General features: G+C 54.9%; 7 pseudogenes; all 7 read left to right on the forward strand.

The window, feature by feature from the left end:
- The first annotated feature begins 5011 nt into the window (after positions 1–5011).
- On the forward strand, positions 5012–5187 carry LOC137354381 (U2 spliceosomal RNA; annotated as a pseudogene).
- A 388-nt stretch (positions 5188–5575) lies between these two features.
- LOC137354678 (U2 spliceosomal RNA) lies at positions 5576–5684 on the forward strand (annotated as a pseudogene).
- A 5189-nt stretch (positions 5685–10873) lies between these two features.
- LOC137354380 (U2 spliceosomal RNA) lies at positions 10874–11049 on the forward strand (annotated as a pseudogene).
- Positions 11050–11437: 388 nt separating this feature from the next.
- Positions 11438–11546, forward strand: LOC137354679 (U2 spliceosomal RNA; annotated as a pseudogene).
- A 5200-nt stretch (positions 11547–16746) lies between these two features.
- Positions 16747–16926, forward strand: LOC137354324 (U2 spliceosomal RNA; annotated as a pseudogene).
- Positions 16927–17306: 380 nt separating this feature from the next.
- Positions 17307–17415, forward strand: LOC137354643 (U2 spliceosomal RNA; annotated as a pseudogene).
- Positions 17416–22615: 5200 nt separating this feature from the next.
- LOC137354382 (U2 spliceosomal RNA) lies at positions 22616–22791 on the forward strand (annotated as a pseudogene).
- The last annotated feature ends 344 nt before the right edge of the window (positions 22792–23135 follow it).

Consider the following 23135-nt stretch of genomic DNA (forward strand, 5'->3'; position numbering starts at 1 on the left):
GATACTTCGACGTGACGTTCCGGAACGTGGCGGGATGCATCAAGTTCCTGAAGGCGTTCAAGGAGAAAGGGGACCGGGCGCCACTGTCGATCCTCACAGCGGAGCCGCTCTTCACGCTTCCGTCACAACGGGACCGGGTGGTGACGATTCACCTCTACAACCCCCATGTTCCGGTGGTGGATGTACTCACCTTTCTCGCCAGGTACGTCGAGGTGGCCGGCAGCAGCACTGATGTCAAGGACCCCTTTGGGATCTGGACCAGCAAGCGGCAGGTCAAGGTGACCTTGAAGGTAGATCCCAGTGGAGCCATCATCCACCCTCCCTCCAGCTTCGCTATCGGGGGAAGTCGAGGCTTCTTGGTCTACGCTGGGCAGCCCAGAGTTTGCCGCACCTGTGGCAAATCTGGTCACATGGCAGCCAACTGCAGCACGGTTGTTTGCAAGAACTGCAAGGAGGAAGGCCATCAGACCAAGGACTGTAAGCAAACTAAGTGTTGCAACTTGTGCGGTGCGGCAGGCCATCTCTACAAGACCTGCCCCAAACGTTGCCTCAGCTATGCTCAGGCGGCAAGGTCCAAGGAAAGGCCGGGCGAAGGTTCGACGAAGGCGTCCGCTGTTCGAAAGGAGACCAGCAACCTTCTCCGCAGTGAGGAACTTCAACCTGAGAAGGAAGGGGAGGCGGCTGAAACCAACGACCCAGCACCTACCCAGCGCCCGGAAACCCCTCCTCCACAGACAGAATCAATGGAGGAGGAGGCAGCAGATGGACAAACAGGTCAGTGGCAAGTGGTCCAGAGGAAAACCACAAAGAAAAAACATCCCAAAGCCACCACCCAAACCAGTGGCAAGAGGAGGCTCTCTTCTGAATCAGACTGCAACAACTCCTCTTCACTGGACGGGGAAATGCTGGAACGACAGCCCCTTCAAAAGAGGCGGCAGAACTCCGAGATGGATGATCAAGCGTCCCAGCCCCCGGGCACTGGAAGTGTGATGGGCCCGGCGTGCCCCAACCCCAATTCCCCACACGTAACGACGTGGCCAACGCATCTCAGCTCCGGGACACCGGGAGCAAAGACACGTCTGGCGCACCTGAGCTCCGGGAGACCGGGAGCTGTGATGTTTTCGAGGAGGAACAGATGGAAGCAGCTGAGGACAACCCAATCCTCTCTGCCTACAAGACCCCCCCGATGTCACCCGAGCGGCACAAACCCTGCATGAAAAATCAGGAGGGGTTTCTGAGCCCAACCAACGTGAAACTGCTTGCGCATACGATGGGTATGCAGGAACATCCCGAAGGGGAAGGACTGGGACTAGCGAGGACAAATGGTATGGGAAGCAACAACTAATTTTTAGTAAAAAATGGGTGTAAGAATTGCTTCCATTAATGTGCGTAGCATTAAATCGACTACGCGATGTGTTTCAACCTTGGATTACCTTGCCAAGGTCAAAGCTGACCTACTGTTTCTGCAGGAGTGTGGAATACCACACCTCAGCACCTACAGGCAGTGGTCGCGATGGTGGTCCCACGGGCCATCGATCTGGTCGGGGGGTAATGACTGCCGTTCCTCCGGCCTGGGTATTCTGCTGCGGGGAGGTAACTTCACCATCTCCGAAGTTAAGGAGGTGGTGGGCGGCCGCCTCCTCGTAGCAGACGTGATGTACAACAACGCTCCGCTCCGGTTGATCAACGTGTACGCCCCGGTACAACGCAGCGAGCGGCTGACCGTCTTCCAGCAGCTCCCACTGCTGCTGGCGACGTCCAGGCCGGTCATCCTAGGCGGTGACTTCAACTGCATCATCGATGCGGCTGGACGATCCGGCAGTGACGACAGCAAACTGGACGCTACGTCCAGATTCCTCATAGAAACAGTTAAGGATGCCAAACTGCACGACGTCTTCAGCAAACCTGCAGACGGAGCGCAGCGCAGATACACATGGTCAAGATCGGACGGGTCTGCCCGTTCCAGGATTGACTTCCTGTTTGTGTCCCGTGCTGTCACGGTCGGATCCACCGACGTCAAGCCGGTGTTCTTCTCCGACCACTGCCTCTTACTGGCCGACTGTCACTTACAGGACGACCAGCGGGTTGGCAGAGGGACGTGGAAGCTCAATGCGACACTGCTGACCCCAGAGAACGTTGAGGAACTCAAAAGGGATTACAATGGTTGGAGGACCGTGAAACCCCTCTTTGAGTCTCCAGTTCACTGGTGGGAAGCGATTAAGGAGAACATCAAGAGGTTCTTCATCCACAAAGGTGTTCAGAAGGCGAGAGAGAGACAGAGGGAACTGTCCCGACTCCAGAAAATTATGCAAAATCTACTCCGGTTGCAGTCAATGGGGGTCGAGGTCAAGGAGGACCTCCAAGAGGTGAAGAGCCAGCAGGCCTCGCTCTTTGCCAAGGAGGCCTCCAAGATCATCTTCCGGTCCAGAGTCCGCTCCATCGAGCAGGATGAGACGTGCTCGCGTTACTTCTTCCAAAAGGTACACAGAGAGAGCTCTGTTATCAGCAGCCTGAAGGAAGAAGATGGCTCGGTAACGTCTTCGCAGTCCGACATACTAAGGATCAGCAAATCCTTTTATGCTGGGCTGTATGACGCGAAGCCCACAGACAGCAGAGCCTCCCAGTCCTTCCTGTCATCTATCACAGAGGTCTTAGATGACAGCAGGAGGGAGGGACTGGACAAGCCGCTAACTCTGGACGAGCTGACAAAGGCCGTCGAGTCTTTCGAGGCGAGTAAAACTCCCGGGAGCGACGGCTTACCGGTCGAGTTGTACTCGGCCCTGTGGGACTGGGTCGGCCCGGACCTGCTGGAAGTATACGAGAGTATGCTCCTGGCCGGTAGCATGTCAGAATCCATGAGAAAAGGCATCATCACCCTCATTTACAAGCAGAAGGGGGAGAGGGTAGAAATCAGAAATTGGCGGCCCATCTCACTGCTTAATGTTGATTACAAGATTCTGTCCAAAGTCATAGCCAGTCGAGTCAAGTCTGCTCTGGAGCTGGTGATTCACCCCGATCAGACCTGTACTGTACCCGGCAGGAAGATCTCTGATAGCCTCGCGCTACTCAGGGATACGATCGCCTACGTACGGGACAGGAGGGTGGACACCTGCCTCATCAGCCTGGACCAGGAGAAGGCTTTTGACAGGATATCGCACACCTACATGATGGACGTGCTTTCCAAAATGGGGTTTGGGGAGGGAATCTGCAATTGGATCCAACTGCTCTACACAAACATCAGTAGCGCAGTGTCAATCAACGGGTGGGAATCTGAAAGTTTCCCGATCAAATCTGGAGTCAGACAGGGCTGTCCTCTTTCCCCGGTCTTGTTTGTTTGCTGTATTGAACCCTTTGCTGAGTCTATTAGGAAGGATGCGAGCATAAGAGGGGTGACAATCCCAGGCAGCGGAGGCACTCAGGTCAAAACCTCCCTGTACATGGATGACGTCGCCGTCTTCTGCTCGGATCCGCTGTCCGTGCGCAGACTGATGAGCATCTGCGACCAGTTCGAACTGGCCTCGGGAGCCAAAGTTAACCACGGCAAGAGCGAGGCCATGTTCTTTGGGAACTGGGCTGACCGATCCTTTGTCCCCTTCACCGTCAGGTCAGATTACCTGAAGGTGCTGGGGATATGGTTCGGAAGGGCCGGGGCGTGCACCAAAACATGGGAGGAGCGAGTAGCCAAGGTACGACAAAAGTTGGGCATGTGGGGGCAGCGGTCTCTCTCCATTGTGGGTAAGAACCTGGTCATCAGGTGCGAGGCGCTCACGTTGTTGCTCTACGTGGCGCAGGTCTGGCCCATACCCCACTCCTGCGCCGTGGCAGTCACCCGAGCCATTTTCCGCTTCGTCTGGGGATCTAAAATGGACCGGGTCCGGAGGGACACGATGTTCAAATCTCTGGACAAGGGCGGGAAAAATGTACCCAACGTGGCCCTCATCCTGATGACCACCTTCGTGTGCGGCTGCATCAAGCTATGTGTCGATCCCCAGTACGCAAACTCCAAGTGTCACTACGTGCTGAGGTTCTATCTGTCCCCGGTGTTGCGAAGGATGGGCCTGGTCACATTGCCGCGGAACGCTCCGTGCAGTTGGGCGGCGCCGTACCACCTATCCTTCGTGGAGCAGTTTCTGCGGAAAAACACCTTTGACCACCGGTCCATCAGGCAGTGGTCTGCACGGAATGTCCTCAAGGCCCTACGGGAAAAGGAAACGGTGGATCCTGTCGGATGGTTCCCCGAGCAGACCGTCAAAGTCATTTGGCGGAATGCCTCATCACCAGAACTTTCAAACAAGCACCAAGACGTAGCTTGGCTGGTGGTGAGAAGGGCCCTCCCCGTCAGATCCTTCATGCACACCCGAAGTCTCGCCCCCTCCGCACAGTGCCCCCGCGTTGGCTGTGGTGGGGAAGAGACGGTCGCCCACCTCCTCCTGGAATGTGCCTTTGCAAAGCAGGTGTGGAAAGAGATGCAGTGGTTTTTGTCAAGGTTCATCCCAAGCAGCTCTGTAACACAGGAGTCTGTGCTCTACGGGCTGTTCCCAGGGACGCACACCGAGACAAACATCAACTGCTGCTGGAGGACTATCAATTCGGTGAAAGACGCCCTTTGGTCTGCCCGAAACTTGCTGGTCTTCCAGCGCAAAGAGTTGTCCACCACCGAATGTTGCAGACTGGCACATTCCAAGGTCCAGGACTACGTGCTGAGGGACGCACTAAAGCTTGGGGCAGCCGCAGCAAAGGCTCAATGGGGAAAGACCACAGTGTAAGGTTCCCCCACCAAGCTAGACTGAGGGGCTGGATCCATGGGAAACCCCTCGAACTGTATCGTTAATATTCTGAATTGCTGTAAATGTAAAACTGTAATTGACATGACAATTGAGAAACGGAAGGGTTGGGAAGAAACTCATGACAGTATTGAAGGAAACTGATCTCCCTTGCAATGTTTGTATTTTTTGGTGCTGTTTGGAAACTGTTTGGCAATGTAATTTTTACAGATTTTTATGAATAAAGTATATTTTGGAAATAAAAAAAATAATCTGTTCTTATCAGTTTAATATCTGATACGTCCCCTATCTGGGGACCAAATATTAAATTGATTTTTGGACAGGGAGATGGAACAGGGGCTTGCCCCGTCCACTCCATGCATCCACCTGGTATTGCAGTGTTTCCAGGAGCGGTGCAGCTTCCCCCCTCCATGGGGGCGAGACCCCTGCTGAAAAATAGAATTCGCAATAGTGACGGCGCTGCTGCTCGGCTGACTTTGCTGCAGTTTTCCCTGGGTGCTACGCTGCCCCCTGTTGGATTGCCCCGCAGTTGCAGGCCGCCCTTTGCTGCCCAGCGCGCGCGGTTGTCTTTGTTCCTGCGCAATGCCTCGCGCAGAAGCGCGAGGAATGGCTGCGCGTGGCATGCACGCGTGCTTTCCTTTCTGCTTGCAAGGCCCGGCAACAAAAGGAGCTCTGGCTCAAAGACCGCCCGCCGTCGCCTCTTTCGCCCGAGGCTCGCCCACCCGGCGGCTACTTTGACGTAGAGGCCGCACACCGGGCCTGACGCGCGCAGCAAACGCAGTTTTAGGGCCATCGCTTCTCGGCCTTTTGGCTAAGATCAAGTGTAGTATCTGTTCTTATCAGTGCTTATTTGATTGAGAAGAGACCATGATCATTGCCTTTTGATCCTGGGGAAGCTTTGAGTAAAATGGCTATAACCAATTTTCGAGCTTCGGGCCAGGGAGTGCGCAACACCGTTCGGGTGGTCGTGAAGGACAAGGAAGGAGATGCACCGGTCGATCGCACCTTTTTCATCAAGAAAATTCTCTTAGATTGCTGCGGATTTCAAGCGACGGACGTCTTCTGCCTGCAGGATTTCCCCAGCAGTGGATACTTCGACGTGACGTTCCGGAACGTGGCGGGATGCATCAAGTTCCTGAAGGCGTTCAAGGAGAAAGGGGACCGGGCGCCACTGTCGATCCTCACAGCGGAGCCGCTCTTCACGCTTCCGTCACAACGGGACCGGGTGGTGACGATTCACCTCTACAACCCCCATGTTCCGGTGGTGGATGTACTCACCTTTCTCGCCAGGTACGTCGAGGTGGCCGGCAGCAGCACTGATGTCAAGGACCCCTTTGGGATCTGGACCAGCAAGCGGCAGGTCAAGGTGACCTTGAAGGTAGATCCCAGTGGAGCCATCATCCACCCTCCCTCCAGCTTCGCTATCGGGGGAAGTCGAGGCTTCTTGGTCTACGCTGGGCAGCCCAGAGTTTGTCGCACCTGTGGCAAATCTGGTCACATGGCAGCCAACTGCAGCACGGTTGTTTGCAAGAACTGCAAGGAGGAAGGCCATCAGACCAAGGACTGTAAGCAGACAAAGTGTTGCAACTTGTGCGGTGCGGCAGGCCATCTCTACAAGACTTGTCCCAAACGTTGCCTCAGCTATGCTCAGGCGGCAAGGTCCAAGGAAAGGCCGGGAGAAGGTTCGACGAAGGCGTCCGCTGTTCGAAAGGAGACCAGCAACCTTCTCCGCAGTGAGGAACTTCAACCTGAGAAGGAAGGGGAGGCGGCTGAAACCAACGACCCAGCGCCCGGAAACCCCTCCTCCACAGACAGAATCAATGGAGGAGGAGGCAGCAGATGGACAAACAGGTCAGTGGCAAGTGGTCCAGAGGAAAACCACAAAGAAAAAACATCCCAAAGCCACCACCCAAACCAGTGGCAAGAGGAGGCTTTCATCTGAATCAGACTGCAACAACTCCTCTTCACTGGACGGGGAAATGCTGGAACGACAGCCCCTTCAAAAGAGGCGGCAGAACTCCGAGATGGATGATCAAGCATCCCAGCCCCCGGGCACTGGAAGCTGTGATGGGTCCGGCGTGCCCCAACCCCAATTCCCCACACGTAACGACGTGGCCAACGCATCTCAGCTCCGGGACACCGGGAGCAAAGACACGTCTGGCGCACCTGAGCTCCGGGAGACCGGGAGCTGTGATGTTTTCGAGGAGGAACAGATGGAAGCAGCTGAGGACAACCCAATCCTCTCTGCCTACAAGACCCCCCCGATGTCACCCGAGCGGCACAAACCCTGCAGGAAAAATCAGGAGGGGTTTCTGAGCCCAACCAACGTGAAACTGCTTGCGCATACGATGGGTATGCAGGAACATCCCGAAGGGGAAGGACTGGGACTAGCGAGGACAAATGGTATGGGAAGCAACAACTAATTTTTAGTAAAAAATGGGTGTAAGAATTGCTTCCATTAATGTGCGTAGCATTAAATCGACTACGCGATGTGTTTCAACCTTGGATTACCTTGCCAAGGTCAAAGCTGACCTACTGTTTCTGCAGGAGTGTGGAATACCACACCTCAGCACCTACAGGCAGTGGTCGCGATGGTGGTCCCACGGGCCATCGATCTGGTCGGGGGGTAATGACTGCCGTTCCTCCGGCCTGGGTATTCTGCTGCGGGGAGGTAACTTCACCATCTCCGAAGTTAAGGAGGTGGTGGGCGGCCGCCTCCTCGTAGCAGACGTGATGTACAACAACGCTCCGCTCCGGTTGATCAACGTGTACGCCCCGGTACAACGCAGCGAGCGGCTGACCGTCTTCCAGCAGCTCCCACTGCTGCTGGCGACGTCCAGGCCGGTCATCCTAGGCGGTGACTTCAACTGCATCATCGATGCGGCTGGACGATCCGGCAGTGACGACAGCAAACTGGACGCTACGTCCAGATTCCTCATAGAAACAGTTAAGGATGCCAAACTGCACGACGTCTTCAGCAAACCTGCAGACGGAGCGCAGCGCAGATACACATGGTCAAGATCGGACGGGTCTGCCCGTTCCAGGATTGACTTCCTGTTTGTTTCCCGTGCTGTCACGGTCGGATCCACCGACGTCAAGCCGGTGTTCTTCTCCGACCACTGCCTCTTACTGGCCGACTGTCACTTACAGGACGACCAGCGGGTTGGCAGAGGGACGTGGAAGCTCAATGCGACACTGCTGACCCCAGAGAACGTTGAGGAACTCAAAAGGGATTACAATGGTTGGAGGACCGTGAAACCCCTCTTTGAGTCTCCAGTTCACTGGTGGGAAGCGATAAAGGAGAACATCAAGAGGTTCTTCATCCACAAAGGTGTTCAGAAGGCGAGAGAGAGACAGAGGGAACTGTCCCGACTCCAGAAAATTATGCAAAATCTACTCCGGTTGCAGTCAATGGGGGTCGAGGTCAAGGAGGACCTCCAAGAGGTGAAGAGCCAGCAGGCCTCGCTCTTTGCCAAGGAGGCCTCCAAGATCATCTTCCGGTCCAGAGTCCGCTCCATCGAGCAGGATGAGACGTGCTCGCGTTACTTCTTCCAAAAGGTACACAGAGAGAGCTCTGTTATCAGCAGCCTGAAGGAAGAAGATGGCTCGGTAACGTCTTCGCAGTCCGACATACTAAGGATCAGCAAATCCTTTTATGCTGGGCTGTATGACGCGAAGCCCACAGACAGCAGAGCCTCCCAGTCCTTCCTGTCATCTATCACAGAGGTCTTAGATGACAGCAGGAGGGAGGGACTGGACAAGCCGCTAACTCTGGACGAGCTGACAAAGGCCGTCGAGTCTTTCGAGGCGAGTAAAACTCCCGGGAGCGACGGCTTACCGGTCGAGTTGTACTCGGCCCTGTGGGACTGGGTCGGCCCGGACCTGCTGGAAGTATACGAGAGTATGCTCCTGGCCGGTAGCATGTCAGAATCCATGAGAAAAGGCATCATCACCCTCATTTACAAGCAGAAGGGGGAGAGGGTAGAAATCAGAAATTGGCGGCCCATCTCACTGCTTAATGTTGATTACAAGATTCTGTCCAAAGTCATAGCCAGTCGAGTCAAGTCTGCTCTGGAGCTGGTGATTCACCCCGATCAGACCTGTACTGTACCCGGCAGGAAGATCTCTGATAGCCTCGCGCTACTCAGGGATACGATCGCCTACGTACGGGACAGGAGGGTGGACACCTGCCTCATCAGCCTGGACCAGGAGAAGGCTTTTGACAGGATATCGCACACCTCCATGATGGACGTGCTTTCCAAAATGGGGTTTGGGGAGGGAATCTGCAATTGGATCCAACTGCTCTACACAAACATCAGTAGCGCAGTGTCAATCAACGGGTGGGAATCTGAAAGTTTCCCGATCAAATCTGGAGTCAGACAGGGCTGTCCTCTTTCCCCGGTCTTGTTTGTTTGCTGTATTGAACCCTTTGCTGAGTCTATTAGGAAGGATGCGAGCATAAGAGGGGTGACAATCCCAGGCAGCGGAGGCACTCAGGTCAAAACCTCCCTGTACATGGATGACGTCGCCGTCTTCTGCTCGGATCCGCTGTCCGTGCGCAGACTGATGAGCATCTGCGACCAGTTCGAACTGGCCTCGGGAGCCAAAGTTAACCACGGCAAGAGCGAGGCCATGTTCTTTGGGAACTGGGCTGACCGATCCTTTGTCCCCTTCACCGTCAGGTCAGATTACCTGAAGGTGCTGGGGATATGGTTCGGAAGGGCCGGGGCGTGCACCAAAACATGGGAGGAGCGAGTAGCCAAGGTACGACAAAAGTTGGGCATGTGGGGGCAGCGGTCTCTCTCCATTGTGGGTAAGAACCTGGTCATCAGGTGCGAGGCGCTCACGTTGTTGCTCTACGTGGCGCAGGTCTGGCCCATACCCCACTCCTGCGCCGTGGCAGTCACCCGAGCCATTTTCCGCTTCGTCTGGGGATCTAAAATGGACCGGGTCCGGAGGGACACGATGTTCAAATCTCTGGACAAGGGCGGGAAAAATGTACCCAACGTGGCCCTCATCCTGATGACCACCTTCGTGTGCGGCTGCATCAAGCTATGTGTCGATCCCCAGTACGCAAACTCCAAGTGTCACTACGTGCTGAGGTTCTATCTGTCCCCGGTGTTGCGAAGGATGGGCCTGGTCACATTGCCGCGGAACGCTCCGTGCAGTTGGGCGGCGCCGTACCACCTATCCTTCGTGGAGCAGTTTCTGCGGAAAAACACCTTTGACCACCGGTCCATCAGGCAGTGGTCTGCACGGAATGTCCTCAAGGCCCTACGGGAAAAGGAAACGGTGGATCCTGTCGGATGGTTCCCCGAGCAGACCGTCAAAGTCATTTGGCGGAATGCCTCATCACCAGAACTTTCAAACAAGCACCAAGACGTAGCTTGGCTGGTGGTGAGAAGGGCCCTCCCCGTCAGATCCTTCATGCACACCCGAAGTCTCGCCCCCTCCGCACAGTGCCCCCGCGTTGGCTGTGGTGGGGAAGAGACGGTCGCCCACCTCCTCCTGGAATGTGCCTTTGCAAAGCAGGTGTGGAAAGAGATGCAGTGGTTTTTGTCAAGGTTCATCCCAAGCAGCTCTGTAACACAGGAGTCTGTGCTCTACGGGCTGTTCCCAGGGACGCACACCGAGACAAACATCAACTGCTGCTGGAGGACTATCAATTCGGTGAAAGACGCCCTTTGGTCTGCCCGAAACTTGCTGGTCTTCCAGCGCAAAGAGTTGTCCACCACCGAATGTTGCAGACTGGCACATTCCAAGGTCCAGGACTACGTGCTGAGGGACGCACTAAAGCTTGGGGCAGCCGCAGCAAAGGCTCAATGGGGAAAGACCACAGTGTAAGGTTCCCCCACCAAGCTAGACTGAGGGGCTGGATCCATGGGAAACCCCTCGAACTGTATCGTTAATATTCTGAATTGCTGTAAATGTAAAACTGTAATTGACATGACAATTGAGAAACGGAAGGGTTGGGAAGAAACTCATGACAGTATTGAAGGAAACTGATCTCCCTTGCAATGTTTGTATTTTTTGGTGCTGTTTGGAAACTGTTTGGCAATGTAATTTTTACAGATTTTTATGAATAAAGTATATTTTGGAAATAAAAAAAAAAATCTGTTCTTATCAGTTTAATATCTGATACGTCCCCTATCTGGGGACCAAATATTAAATTGATTTTTGGACAGGGAGATGGAACAGGGGCTTGCCCCGTCCACTCCATGCATCCACCTGGTATTGCAGTGTTTCCAGGAGCGGTGCAGCTTCCCCCCTCCATGGGGGCGAGACCCCTGCTGAAAAATAGAATTCGCAATAGTGACGGCGCTGCTGCTCGGCTGACTTTGCTGCAGTTTTCCCTGGGTGCTACGCTGCCCCCTGTTGGATTGCCCCGCAGTTGCAGGCCGCCCTTTGCTGCCCAGCGCGCGCGGTTGTCTTTGTTCCTGCGCAATGCCTTGCGCAGAAGCGCGAGGAATGGCTGCGCGTGGCATGCACGCGTGCTTTCCTTTCTGCTTGCAAGGCCCGGCAACAAAAGGAGCTCTGGCTCAAAGACCGCCCGCCGTCGCCTCTTTCGCCCGAGGCTCGCCCACCCGGCGGCTACTTTGACGTAGAGGCCGCACGCCGGGCCTGACGCGCGCAGCAAACGCAGTTTTAGGGCCATCGCTTCTCGGCCTTTTGGCTAAGATCAAGTGTAGTATCTGTTCTTATCAGTGCTTATTTGATTGAGAAGAGACCATGATCATTGCCTTTTGATCCTGGGGAAGCTTTGAGTAAAATGGCTATAACCAATTTTCGAGCTTCGGGCCAGGGAGTGCGCAACACCGTTCGGGTGGTCGTGAAGGACAAGGAAGGAGATGCACCGGTCGATCGCACCTTTTTCATCAAGAAAATTCTCTTAGATTGCTGCGGATTTCAAGCGACGGACGTCTTCTGCCTGCAGGATTTCCCCAGCAGTGGATACTTCGACGTGACGTTCCGGAACGTGGCGGGATGCATCAAGTTCCTGAAGGCGTTCAAGGAGAAAGGGGACCGGGCGCCACTGTCGATCCTCACAGCGGAGCCGCTCTTCACGCTTCCGTCACAACGGGACCGGGTGGTGACGATTCACCTCTACAACCCCCATGTTCCGGTGGTGGATGTACTCACCTTTCTCGCCAGGTACGTCGAGGTGGCCGGCAGCAGCACTGATGTCAAGGACCCCTTTGGGATCTGGACCAGCAAGCGGCAGGTCAAGGTGACCTTGAAGGTAGATCCCAGTGGAGCCATCATCCACCCTCCCTCCAGCTTCGCTATCGGGGGAAGTCGAGGCTTCTTGGTCTACGCTGGGCAGCCCAGAGTTTGTCGCACCTGTGGCAAATCTGGTCACATGGCAGCCAACTGCAGCACGGTTGTTTGCAAGAACTGCAAGGAGGAAGGCCATCAGACCAAGGACTGTAAGCAGACAAAGTGTTGCAACTTGTGCGGTGCGGCAGGCCATCTCTACAAGACTTGTCCCAAACGTTGCCTCAGCTATGCTCAGGCGGCAAGGTCCAAGGAAAGGCCGGGAGAAGGTTCGACGAAGGCGTCCGCTGTTCGAAAGGAGACCAGCAACCTTCTCCGCAGTGAGGAACTTCAACCTGAGAAGGAAGGGGAGGCGGCTGAAACCAACGACCCAGCACCTACCCAGCGCCCGGAAACCCCTCCTCCACAGACAGAATCAATGGAGGAGGAGGCAGCAGATGGACAAACAGGTCAGTGGCAAGTGGTCCAGAGGAAAACCACAAAGAAAAAACATCCCAAAGCCACCACCCAAACCAGTGGCAAGAGGAGGCTCTCTTCTGAATCAGACTGCAACAACTCCTCTTCACTGGACGGGGAAATGCTGGAACGACAGCCCCTTCAAAAGAGGCGGCAGAACTCCGAGATGGATGATAAAGCATCCCAGCCCACGGGCACTGGAAGCTGTGATGGGCCCAGCGTGCCCCAACCCCAATGCCCCACACGTAACGAAGTGGCCAACGCATTTCAGCTCTGCGACACCGGGAGCAAAGACACGTCTGGCGCACCTGAGCTCCGGGAGACCGGGAGCTGTGATGTTTTCGAGGAGGAACAGATGGAAGCAGCTGAGGACAACCCAATCCTCTCTGCCTACAAGACCCCCCCGATGTCACCCGAGCGGCACAAACCCTGCATGAAAAATCAGGAGGGGTTTCTGAGCCCAACCAACGTGAAACTGCTTGCGCATACGATGGGTATGCAGGAACATCCCGAAGGGGAAGGACTGGGACTAGCGAGGACAAATGGTATGGGAAGCAACAACTAATTTTTAGTAAAAAATGGGTGTAAGAATTGCTTCCATTAATGTGCGTAGCATTAAATCTACTACGCGATGTGTTTCAACCTTGGATTACCTTGCCAAGGTCAAAGCTGACCTACTGTTTCTGCAGGAGTGTGGAATACCACACCTCAGCACCTACAGGCAGTGGTCGCGATGGTGGTCCCACGGGCCATCGATCTGGTCGGGGGGTAATGACTGCCGTTCCTCCGGCCTGGGTATTCTGCTGCGGGGAGGTAACTTCACCATCTCCGAAGTTAAGGAGGTGGTGGGCGGCCGCCTCCTCGTAGCAGACGTGATGTACAACAACGCTCCGCTCCGGTTGATCAACGTGTACGCCCCGGTACAACGCAGCGAGCGACTGACCGTCTTCCAGCAGCTCCCACTGCTGCTGGCGACGTCCAGGCCGGTCATCCTAGGCGGTGACTTCAACTGCATCATCGATGCGGCTGGACGATCCGGCAGTGACGACAGCAAACTGGACGCTACGTCCAGATTCCTAGTAGAAACAGTTAAGGATGCCAAACTGCACGACGTCTTCAGCAAACCTGCAGACGGAGCGCAGCGCAGATACACATGGTCAAGATCGGACGGGTCTGCCCGTTCCAGGATTGACTTCCTGTTTGTGTCCCGTGCTGTCACGGTCGGATCCACCGACGTCAAGCCGGTGTTCTTCTCCGACCACTGCCTCTTACTGGCCGACTGTCACTTACAGGACGACCAGCGGGTTGGCAGAGGGACGTGGAAGCTCAATGCGACACTGCTGACCCCAGAGAACGTTGAGGAACTCAAAAGGGATTACAATGGTTGGAGGACCGTGAAACCCCTCTTTGAGTCTCCAGTTCACTGGTGGGAAGCGATTAAGGAGAACATCAAGAGGTTCTTCATCCACAAAGGTGTTCAGAAGGCGAGAGAGAGACAGAGGGAACTGTCCCGACTCCAGAAAATTATGCAAAATCTACTCCGGTTGCAGTCAATGGGGGTCGAGGTCAAGGAGGACCTCCAAGAGGTGAAGAGCCAGCAGGCCTCGCTCTTTGCCAAGGAGGCCTCCAAGATCATCTTCCGGTCCAGAGTCCGCTCCATCGAGCAGGATGAGACGTGCTCGCGTTACTTCTTCCAAAAGGTACACAGAGAGAGCTCTGTTATCAGCAGCCTGAAGGAAGAAGATGGCTCGGTAACGTCTTCGCAGTCCGACATACTAAGGATCAGCAAATCCTTTTATGCTGGGCTGTATGACGCGAAGCCCACAGACAGCAGAGCCTCCCAGTCCTTCCTGTCATCTATCACAGAGGTCTTAGATGACAGCAGGAGGGAGGGACTGGACAAGCCGCTAACTCTGGACGAGCTGACAAAGGCCGTCGAGTCTTTCGAGGCGAGTAAAACTCCCGGGAGCGACGGCTTACCGGTCGAGTTGTACTCGGCCCTGTGGGACTGGGTCGGCCCGGACCTGCTGGAAGTATACGAGAGTATGCTCCTGGCCGGCAGCATGTCAGAGACCATGAGAAAAGGCATCATCACCCTCATTTACAAGCAGAAGGGGGAGAGGGCAGAAATCAGAAATTGGCGGCCCATCTCACTGCTTAATGTTGATTACAAGATTCTGTCCAAAGTCATAGCCAGTCGAGTCAAGTCTGCTCTGGAGTTGGTGATTCACCCCGATCAGACCTGTACTGTACCCGGCAGGAAGATCTCTGATAGTCTCGCGCTACTCAGGGATACGATCGCCTACGTACGGGACAGGAGGGTGGACACCTGCCTCATCAGCCTGGACCAGGAGAAGGCTTTTGACAGGATATCGCACACCTACATGATGGACGTGCTTTCCAAAATGGGGTTTGGGGAGGGAATCTGCAATTGGATCCAACTGCTCTACACAAACATCAGTAGCGCAGTGTCAATCAACGGGTGGGAATCTGAAAGTTTCCCGATCAAATCTGGAGTCAGACAGGGCTGTCCTCTGTCCCCGGTCTTGTTTGTTTGCTGTATTGAACCCTTTGCTGAGTCTATTAGGAAGGATGCGAGCATAAGAGGGGTGACAATCCCAGGCAGCGGAGGCACTCAGGTCAAAACCTCCCTGTACATGGATGACGTCGCCGTCTTCTGCTCGGATCCGCTGTCCGTGCGCAGACTGATGAGCATCTGCGACCAGTTCGAACTGGCCTCGGGAGCCAAAGTTAACCACGGCAAGAGCGAGGCCATGTTCTTTGGGAACTGGGCTGACCGATCCTTTGTCCCCTTCACCGTCAGGTCAGATTACCTGAAGGTGCTGGGGATATGGTTCGGAAGGGCCGGGGCGTGCACCAAAACATGGGAGGAGCGAGTAGCCAAGGTACGACAAAAGTTGGGCATGTGGGGGCAGCGATCTCTCTCCATTGTGGGTAAGAACCTGGTCATCAGGTGCGAGGCGCTCACGTTGTTGCTCTACGTGGCGCAGGTCTGGCCCATACCCCACTCCTGCGCCGTGGCAGTCACCCGAGCCATTTTCCGCTTCGTCTGGGGATCTAAAATGGACCGGGTCCGGAGGGACACGATGTTCAAATCTCTGGACATGGGCGGGAAAAATGTACCCAACGTGGCCCTCATCCTGATGACCACCTTCGTGTGCGGCTGCATCAAGCTATGTGTCGATCCCCAGTACGCAAACTCCAAGTGTCACTACGTGCTGAGGTTCTATCTGTCCCCGGTGTTGCGAAGGATGGGCCTGGTCACATTGCCGCGGAACGCTCCGTGCAGTTGGGCGGCGCCGTACCACCTATCCTTCGTGGAGCAGTTTCTGCGGAAAAACACATTTGACCACCGGTCCATCAGGCAGTGGTCTGCACGGAATGTCCTCAAGGCCCTACGGGAAAAGGAAACGGTGGATCCTGTCGGATGGTTCCCCGAGCAGACCGTCAAAGTCATTTGGCGGAATGCCTCATCACCAGAACTTTCAAACAAGCACCAAGACGTAGCTTGGCTGGTGGTGAGAAGGGCCCTCCCCGTCAGATCCTTCATGCACACCCGAAGTCTCGCCCCCTCCGCACAGTGCCCCCGCGTTGGCTGTGGTGGGGAAGAGACGGTCGCCCACCTCCTCCTGGAATGTGCCTTTGCAAAGCAGGTGTGGAAAGAGATGCAGTGGTTTTTGTCAAGGTTCATCCCAAGCAGCTCTGTAACACAGGAGTCTGTGCTCTACGGGCTGTTCCCAGGGACGCACACCGAGACAAACATCAACTGCTGCTGGAGGGCTATCAATTCGGTGAAAGACGCCCTTTGGTCTGCCCGAAACTTGCTGGTCTTCCAGCGCAAAGAGTTGTCCACCACCGAATGTTGCAGACTGGCACATTCCAAGGTCCAGGACTACGTGCTGAGGGACGCACTAAAGCTTGGGGCAGCCGCAGCAAAGGCTCAATTGGGAAAGACCACAGTGTAAGGTTCCCCCACCAAGCTGGACTGAGGGGCTGGAACCATGGGAAGCCCCTCGAACTGTATCGTTAATATTCTCAATTGCTGTAAATGTAAAACTGTAATTGACATGACAATTGTGAAACGGAAGGGTTGGGAAGAAACTCATGACATTATTGAAAGAAACTGATCTCTTTTGCAATGTTTGTATTTTTTCGTGCTGTTTGGAAACTGGTTGGCAATGTAATTTTTACAGATTTTTATGAATAAAGTATATTTTGGGAAAAAAAAAAAAAAAAATCTGTTCTTATCAGTTTAATATCTGATACGTCCCCTATCTGGGGACCAAATATTAAATTGATTTTTGGGACAGGGAGATGGAGCAGGGGCTTGCCCCGTCCACTCCATGCATCCACCTGGTATTGCAGTGTTTCCAGGAGCGGTGCAGCTTCCCCCCTCCATGGGGGCGAGACCCCTGCTGAAAAATAGAATTCGCAATAGTGACGGCGCTGCTGACTTTGCTGCAGTTTTCCGTGGGCGCTACGCTGCCCCCTGTTGGGTTGCCCCGCAGTTGCAGGCCGCCCTTTGCTGCCCAGCGCGCGCGGTTGTCTTTATTCCTGCGCAATGCCTCGCGCAGAAGCGCAAGGAATGGCTGCGCGTGGCATGCACGCGTGCTTTCCTTTCTGCTTGCAAGGCCCGGCAACAAAAGGAGCTCTGGCTCAAAGACCGCCCGCCGTCGCCTCTTTCGCCCGAGGCTCGCCCACCCGGCGGCTACTTTGACGTAGAGGCCGCACGCCGGGCCTGACGCGCGCAGCAAACGCAGTTTTACGGCCATCGCTTCTCGGCCTTTTGGCTAAGATCAAGTGTAGTATCTGTTCTTATCAGTGCTTATTTGATTGAGAAGAGACCATGATCATTGCCTTTTGATCCTGGGGAAGCTTTGAGTAAAATGGCTATAACCAATTTTCGAGCTTCGGGCCAGGGAGTGCGCAACACCGTTCGGGTGGTCGTGAAGGACAAGGAAGGAGATGCACCGGTCGATCGCACCTTCTTCATCAAGAAAATTCTCTTCGATTGCTGCGGATTTCAAGCGACGGATGTCTTCTGCCTGCAGGATTTCCCCAGCAGTGGATACTTCGACGTGACGTTCCGGAACGTGGCGGGATGCATCAAGTTCCTGAAGGCGTTCAAGGAGAAAGGGGACCGGGCTCCACTGTCGATCCTCACAGCGGAGCCGCTCTTCACGCTTCCGTCACAACGGGACCGGGTGGTGACGATTCACCTCTACAACCCCCATGTTCCAGTGGTGGATGTACTCACCTTTCTCGCCAGGTACGTCGAGGTGGCCGGCAGCAGCACTGATGTCAAGGACCCCTTTGGGATCTGGACCAGCAAGCGGCAGGTCAAGGTGACCTTGAAGGTAGATCCCAGTGGAGCCATCATCCACCCTCCCTCCAGCTTCGCTATCGGGGGAAGTCGAGGCTTCTTGGTCTACGCTGGGCAGCCCAGAGTTTGTCGCACCTGTGGCAAATCTGGTCACATGGCAGCCAACTGCAGCACGGTTGTTTGCAAGAACTGCAAGGAGGAAGGCCATCAGACCAAGGACTGTAAGCAGACTAAGTGTTGCAACTTGTGCGGTGCGGCAGGCCATCTCTACAAGACCTGCCCCAAACGTTGTCTCAGCTATGCTCAGGCGGCAAGGTCCAAGGAATGGCAGGGCGAAGGTTCGACGAAGGCGTCCGCTGTTCGAAAGGAGACCAGCAACCTTCTCCGCAGTGAGGAACTTCAACCTGAGAAGGAAGGGGAGGCGGCTGAAACCAACGACCCAGCACCTACCCAGCGCCCGGAAACCCCTCCTCCACAGACAGAATCAATGGAGGAGGAGGCAGCAGATGGACAAACAGGTCAGTGGCAAGTGGTCCAGAGGAAAACCACAAAGAAAAAACATCCCAAAGCCACCACCCAAACCAGTGGCAAGAGGAGGCTTTCTTCTGAATCAGACTGCAACAACTCCTCTTCACTGGACGGGGAAATGCTGGAACGACAGCCCCTTCAAAAGAGGCGGCAGAACTCCGAGATGGATGATCAAGCATCCCAGCCCCCGGGCACTGGAAGCTGTGATGGGCCCGGCGTGCCCCAACCCCAATTCCCCACACGTAACGACGTGGCCAACGCATCTCAGCTCCGGGACACCGGGAGCAAAGACACGTCTGGCGCACCTGAGCTCCGGGAGACCGGGAGCTGTGATGTTTTCGAGGAGGAACAGATGGAAGCAGCTGAGGACAACCCAATCCTCTCTGCCTACAAGACCCCCCCGATGTCACCCGAGCGGCACAAACCCTGCAGGAAAAATCAGGAGGGGTTTCTGAGCCCAACCAACGTGAAACTGCTTGCGCATACGATGGGTATGCAGGAACATCCCGAAGGGGAAGGACTGGGACTAGCGAGGACAAATGGTATGGGAAGCAACAACTAATTTTTAGTTAAAAATGGGTGTAAGAATTGCTTCCATTAATGTGCGTAGCATTAAATCGACTACGCGATGTGTTTCAACCTTGGATTACCTTGCCAAGGTCAAAGCTGACCTACTGTTTCTGCAGGAGTGTGGAATACCACACCTCAGCACCTACAGGCAGTGGTCGCGATGGTGGTCCCACGGGCCATCGATCTGGTCGGGGGGTAATGACTGCCGTTCCTCCAGCCTGGGTATTCTGCTGCGGGGAGGTAACTTCACCATCTCCGAAGTTAAGGAGGTGGTGGGCGGCCGCCTCCTCGTAGCAGACGTGATGTACAACAACGCTCCGCTCCGGTTGATCAACGTGTACGCCCCGGTACAACGCAGCGAGCGGCTGACCGTCTTCCAGCAGCTCCCACTGCTGCTGGCGACGTCCAGGCCGGTCATCCTAGGCGGTGACTTCAACTGCATCATCGATGCGGCTGGACGATCCGGCAGTGACGACAGAAAACTGGACGCTACGTCCAGATTCCTCATAGAAACAGTTAACGATGCCAAACTGCACGACGTCTTCAGCAAACCTGCAGACGGAGCGCAGCGCAGATACACATGGTCAAGATCGGACGGGTCTGCCCGTTCCATGATTGACTTCCTGTTTGTTTCCCGTGCTGTCACGGTCGGATCCACCGACGTCAAGCCGGTGTTCTTCTCCGACCACTGCCTCTTACTGGCCGACTGTCACTTACAGGACGACCAGCGGGTTGGCAGAGGGACGTGGAAGCTCAATGCGACACTGCTGACCCCAGAGAACGTTGAGGAACTCAAAAGGGATTACAATGGTTGGAGGACCGTGAAACCCCTCTTTGAGTCTCCAGTTCACTGGTGGGAAGCGATTAAGGAGAACATCAAGAGGTTCTTCATCCACAAAGGTGTTCAGAAGGCGAGAGAGAGACAGAGGGAACTGTCCCGACTCCAGAAAATTATGCAAAATCTACTCCGGTTGCAGTCAATGGGGGTCGAGGTCAAGGAGGACCTCCAAGAGGTGAAGAACCAGCAGGCCTCGCTCTTTGCCAAGGAGGCCTCCAAGATCATCTTCCGGTCCAGAGTCCGCTCCATCGAGCAGGATGAGACGTGCTCGCGTTACTTCTTCCAAAAGGTACACAGAGAGAGCTCTGTTATCAGCAGCCTGAAGGAAGAAGATGGCTCGGTAACGTCTTCGCAGTCCGACATACTAAGGATCAGCAAATCCTTTTATGCTGGGCTGTATGACGCGAAGCCCACAGACAGCAGAGCCTCCCAGTCCTTCCTGTCATCTATCACAGAGGTCTTAGATGACAGCAGGAGGGAGGGACTGGACAAGCCGCTAACTCTGGACGAGCTGACAAAGGCCGTCGAGTCTTTCGAGGCGAGTAAAACTCCCGGGAGCGACGGCTTACCGGTCGAGTTGTACTCGGCCCTGTGGGACTGGGTCGGCCCGGACCTGCTGGAAGTATACGAGAGTATGCTCCTGGCCGGTAGCATGTCAGAATCCATGAGAAAAGGCATCATCACCCTCATTTACAAGCAGAAGGGGGAGAGGGTAGAAATCAGAAATTGGCGGCCCATCTCACTGCTTAATGTTGATTACAAGATTCTGTCCAAAGTCATAGCCAGTCGAGTCAAGTCTGCTCTGGAGCTGGTGATTCACCCCGATCAGACCTGTACTGTACCCGGCAGGAAGATCTCTGATAGCCTCGCGCTACTCAGGGATACGATCGCCTACGTACGGGACAGGAGGGTGGACACCTGCCTCATCAGCCTGGACCAGGAGAAGGCTTTTGACAGGATATCGCACACCTACATGATGGACGTGCTTTCCAAAATGGGGTTTGGGGAGGGAATCTGCAATTGGATCCAACTGCTCTACACAAACATCAGTAGCGCAGTCTCAATCAACGGGTGGGAATCTGAAAGTTTCCCGATCAAATCTGGAGTCAGACAGGGCTGTCCTCTTTCCCCGGTCTTGTTTGTTTGCTGTATTGAACCCTTTGCTGAGTCTATTAGGAAGGATGTGAGCATAAGAGGGGTGACAATCCCAGGCAGCGGAGGCACTCAGGTCAAAACCTCCCTGTACATGGATGACGTCGCCGTCTTCTGCTCGGATCCGCTGTCCGTGCGCAGACTGATGAGCATCTGCGACCAGTTCGAACTGGCCTCGGGAGCCAAAGTTAACCACGGCAAGAGCGAGGCCATGTTCTTTGGGAACTGGGCTGACCGATCCTTTGTCCCCTTCACCGTCAGGTCAGATTACCTGAAGGTGCTGGGGATTTGGTTCGGAAGTGCCGGGGCGTGCACCAAAACATGGAAGGAGCGAGTAGCCAAGGTACGACAAAAGTTGGGCATGTGGGGGCAGCGGTCTCTCTCCATTGTGGGTAAGAACCTGGTCATCAGGTGCGAGGCGCTCACGTTGTTGCTCTACGTGGCGCAGGTCTGGCCCATACCCCACTCCTGCGCCGTGGCAGTCACCCGAGCCATTTTCCGCTTCGTCTGGGGATCTAAAATGGACCGGGTCCGGAGGGACACGATGTTCAAATCTCTGGACAAGGGCGGGAAAAATGTACCCAACGTGGCCCTCATCCTGATGACCACCTTCGTGTGCGGCTGCATCAAGCTATGTGTCGATCCCCAGTACGCAAACTCCAAGTGTCACTACGTGCTGAGGTTCTATCTGTCCCCGGTGTTGCGAAGGATGGGCCTGGTCACATTGCCGCGGAACGCTCCGTGCAGTTGGGCGGCGCCGTACCACCTATCCTTCGTGGAGCAGTTTCTGCGGAAAAACACCTTTGACCACCGGTCCATCAGGCAGTGGTCTGCACGGAATGTCCTCAAGGCCCTACGGGAAAAGGAAACGGTGGATCCTGTCGGATGGTTCCCCGAGCAGACCGTCAAAGTCATTTGGCGGAATGCCTCATCACCAGAACTTTCAAACAAGCACCAAGACGTAGCTTGGCTGGTGGTGAGAAGGGCCCTCCCCGTCAGATCCTTCATGCACACCCGAAGTCTCGCCCCCTCCGCACAGTGCCCCCGCGTTGGCTGTGGTGGGGAAGAGACGGTCGCCCACCTCCTCCTGGAATGTGCCTTTGCAAAGCAGGTGTGGAAAGAGATGCAGTGGTTTTTGTCAAGGTTCATCCCAAGCAGCTCTGTAACACAGGAGTCTGTGCTCTACGGGCTGTTCCCAGGGACGCACACCGAGACAAACATCAACTGCTGCTGGAGGACTATCAATTCGGTGAAAGACGCCCTTTGGTCTGCCCGAAACTTGCTGGTCTTCCAGCGCAAAGAGTTGTCCACCACCGAATGTTGCAGACTGGCACATTCCAAGGTCCAGGACTACGTGCTGAGGGACGCACTAAAGCTTGGGGCAGCCGCAGCAAAGGCTCAATGGGGAAAGACCACAGTGTAAGGTTCCCCCACCAAGCTAGACTGAGGGGCTGGATCCATGGGAAACCCCTCGAACTGTATCGTTAATATTCTGAATTGCTGTAAATGTAAAACTGTAATTGACATGACAATTGAGAAACGGAAGGGTTGGGAAGAAACTCATGACAGTATTGAAGGAAACTGATCTCCCTTGCAATGTTTGTATTTTTTGGTGCTGTTTGGAAACTGTTTGGCAATGTAATTTTTACAGATTTTTATGAATAAAGTATATTTTGGAAATAAAAAAAATAATCTGTTCTTATCAGTTTAATATCTGATACGTCCCCTATCTGGGGACCAAATATTAAATTGATTTTTGGACAGGGAGATGGAACAGGGGCTTGCCCCGTCCACTCCATGCATCCACCTGGTATTGCAGTGTTTCCAGGAGCGGTGCAGCTTCCCCCCTCCATGGGGGCGAGACCCCTGCTGAAAAATAGAATTCGCAATAGTGACGGCGCTGCTGCTCGGCTGACTTTGCTGCAGTTTTCCCTGGGTGCTACGCTGCCCCCTGTTGGATTGCCCCGCAGTTGCAGGCCGCCCTTTGCTGCCCAGCGCGCGCGGTTGTCTTTGTTCCTGCGCAATGCCTCGCGCAGAAGCGCGAGGAATGGCTGCGCGTGGCATGCACGCGTGCTTTCCTTTCTGCTTGCAAGGCCCGGCAACAAAAGGAGCTCTGGCTCAAAGACCGCCCGCCGTCGCCTCTTTCGCCCGAGGCTCGCCCACCCGGCGGCTACTTTGACGTAGAGGC

This window comes from Heterodontus francisci, chromosome 41, assembly GCF_036365525.1.
Source record: "Heterodontus francisci isolate sHetFra1 chromosome 41, sHetFra1.hap1, whole genome shotgun sequence".
In the NCBI taxonomy this organism is placed as follows: Eukaryota; Metazoa; Chordata; class Chondrichthyes; order Heterodontiformes; family Heterodontidae; genus Heterodontus; species Heterodontus francisci.